This window comes from Emys orbicularis, chromosome 10 (assembly GCF_028017835.1).
Source record: "Emys orbicularis isolate rEmyOrb1 chromosome 10, rEmyOrb1.hap1, whole genome shotgun sequence".
Lineage (NCBI taxonomy): Eukaryota > Metazoa > Chordata > Testudines > Emydidae > Emys > Emys orbicularis.
In genome coordinates, this window is record NC_088692.1 from 41,880,081 (window position 1) to 41,883,651 (window position 3,571).

Here is a 3,571-nt window from a genome sequence, read left to right on the forward strand (position 1 = left end):
TGTTTACGGAGGGGTGGGAGGTTGAGGCAAATCACCTGGCCGCTGATTACGTGCAACCAGACACCAGGGCGGTTAGAAGAGCACAGCAGGGCGCGCTGTGCATCAGAGAAGCTTTGAAAACCAGTTTCATGACTGGCCAGGATACGGTGTGAAAGTTCTGTTTGTTTCTCCTTGATGAAAAGCTGCCCCCTTGGTTCACTCTACTTCCCTGTAAGCCAACCGCCCTCCCCTCCCCCCTTTGATCTCCGCTTGCAGAGGCAATAAAGTCATTGTTGTTTCAAATTCATACATTCTTTATTAATTTGTCACACAAATGGGGGGATAACTGCCAAGGTAGCCCGGGAGGGGTGGGGGAGGAGGGAAGCACAGGGGTGGGGTAGTTGTAGGGGTACCCCCTAGAATGGCATGCAGCTCATCATAGAAGCGGCATGTCTGGGGCTCTGACACGGAGCTGCCGTTTGCCTTTCTGGTTCTTTGGTAGGCTTCACGCGGCACAGCTGCGGGTCCCTGTTATAACCTCTGTCCTTCATGCCCTTGGAGATTTTTTCAAATATTCCGGCATTTCGTCTTTTGTAATGGAGTTCGGATAGCACGGATTCATCTCCCCATACAGCGATCAGATGCAGTATCTCCCATTTGGTCCATGCTGGAGCTCTTTTGTGATTCTGGGACTCCATGGTCACCTGTGCTGATCAGCTCACTACGCTGGCCAAACAGGAAATGAAATTCAAAAGTTTGTGGGACTTTTCCTGTCTACCTGGCCAGTGGATCTGAGTTGAGAGTGCTGTCCAGAGCAGTCACAATGGAGCACTCTGGGATAGCTCCCGGAGGCCAATACCATCAAATTGCATCCACACTACGCCAAATTCGACCCAACAGGGTCGATTTCAGCGCTAATCCCCTCGTCGGGGAGGAGTACAGAAATCGATTTTAAGAGCCCTTTAAGTCGACAAAAATGGCTTCGTCGTGTGAACGGGTGCAGGGTTAAATCGATCTAATGCTGCTAAATTCGACCTAAACTCGTAGTGTAGACCAGGGCTGAGGTTAGCAAAAGGTACAATACTGTCAGCCTTGTGTCTCACAACAGAAGGCAGGAGATGTGTGACAGCCTCAAACAGCCCAAACACTCACACACTCCAGTCTTATTAAATATACAATGACAACTTCTCTTAAAATTCTCCCATCCCAGCAGCTCACATGTGACTGGCGGGGGGAAGGCTGAGAACTGGCTGGTGTAGCTGTGGAAATTAGGCCCCCAAATGGTTGATCCAGTCAATTCTACTGCCAATTCCTCAGTGAACTGACAAGGACCTTCCTCATCTCAGCTTTCCCTATTGCTATCTCCTCCTATGCTAAATGAATTAGCCTCTGATGTGTGTGAACCTTGACCAAGCTTCCCCCCTTAACTTCTCTTCATGCCTCCCTCCTTTGTCCCCCCCTCTGACATGCCCCCTAGTCAGACCCAGAATTTTACAATTTACAAGACTCCAAAGGAATTGGGATCCTGGATTAATGCGAGGGAAAGAGAAGAACAAGATTGCATTCCTCTCCCCTCCACCACTCATTAACTCACACCAGATGATGTGATAAGACATAGAGATTCACAGTTCTTTACACTGGGGGTCCCTGACTTAATTCCACCACACACAAGCGATCATGCTAAAGCTTTCAGTTCCCTCTGAACACAGACCTGGCAGCCCCAGTGCATTCCCTCTGTGATTTAGCCATGCACTAAAGCCCTCTCCAAGCAGTCGCTGATATTCAGCTCTAAGGCTTATTCCACAACAAAGGTGGAATAAAAACTCAATAAAAACCCACATAATGGGTTAATGGTCAGCATGTCATGGGCTCTATGTTTAAGCTCAGCCTTCAGCTGACGTGAAATGCATCCCCACTTGTGCAGGAGACAGGACTGGAGACTTGCACAGCACTAGCCAGAACTACATATGCCAGTAGCCATGGCTACCAGCTTCTCCAATTCCTGTGGACCACAATAGTCACAGGCTCAAGGCCTGACATTATTATTCCTTCAAGGCATGAGCCAGGTCAGAATCTGCCCCGCTTCAGCACTGAGCTGTTTTGCATGGAGTGGGTGACAGCAAACACATCTATAGAGGTAGAAAAACACAGGACAGTAGGTGCAAGAAAAGAGCAGTCCACCGGGTCTGTCTGCAGCCATATCACCCTGTGCTGTGATCACAACACAAGCTAAATAGGATCAGGCCTGGCTAGGCCTTGCATAGGAGACCCACAGAGAGATTTTCTAACTTACTATCTTCTTTCTGATGCTAGTAGTGATCCAGTGCCCCTGCATGGTGCTGACTACACTGTCCTGCCTCAGCTGAGACCTAACATTGAGGTGTTCATCCTGGTGTTCTGGCTAAATTACACTCTGCTGACCCCAGATCCCCCTAAAGTTCCATGGGGGCCAGAGTTCTCAGATTTGGGCAACTACATTTAAATATGGTGTCTAGCTTTAGCCTATGTACTACTTCACCTCCTGTCCTAACCTAGTGTTGCACATATCTTCAAACGAAAGGTGACACAGCCTAGTGAATAAAGCCTCAGAGAAAAGAAAACCCAACAGCCCATCCCAGAATGGCCATTAAATATAACAGCCTACCACAACAAGAAGGCTAAAAGGGAAAAAAGAACATTCTCATCTCACCCAGAAGGATGGCCAAGATGGATTCCAGTGTCCCTCCAGGAGTTCTCTGGAGCCCTTGATGGAGAAGGGCCAGCTTCCTGATCCCTTGTATCAATTGCATGCATTGCTCTGAAGCATGTTGAAATAATACTTTATTGCTGAGGTTCCCTGGCACCATCACAGAATTGGTATCTCATGAAGCTCTTCCATTATAGATAAAACCTTCCTGCTTCCACATCCACTGACCTCCGTAACACCCTTCACACAAGCAGGGCCGGCTCTGGCTTTTTTGCCGACCTAGGCCCTGCTTTGCCGCCCTAGGCAAAAAAGCCACCAGCCGCCCCCCCAAGCGCGGCAGGGGAGGGCGCCGAGCCCGGCTGGGGGCCCGCAATCCCCGACCGGCCGGAGCGCCGGGAGGAGGGCGGCGAGCCCGGCCGGGGCTCTCCGCTCTCCCCGGCGGCCAAGCGCCGGGGGGAGGGCGGCGAGCCCGCCGCGGCTCTCCGCTCTCCCCGACCGGCCGGAGCACTGGGGGAGGGCGGCGAGCCCAGTCACAGCCCCGCTCTCGGGCCGGAGCGCCCCGCCGCGCCGCCCCCCTCCAGGCACCGCCCCAAGCACATGCTTGGTGGGCTGGTGCCTGGAGCCGGCCCTGCACACAAGGCTAGGTGGCAGCACAGGTGCAATTCACATATGCACACAAAAGAGCCTTCAGCGCTTTGATTTAAAGGAGGGGCATGCTCCCAGGCCATGGGGACCAGTGCATGCGAACACAACCAGATGAAGTGTTAATGAAAGCCTGACTGCCTTCATTTGCAAGTCAAGAAGGCCTGGGGATTTCTGTCTACCTCCATTCTTCATCCCGGCCTGCTTCTGCCTGCTGGAGGAAGAAGATCTGAGGAAGACCGCTGTGTAAGCTTGAAACCTTGT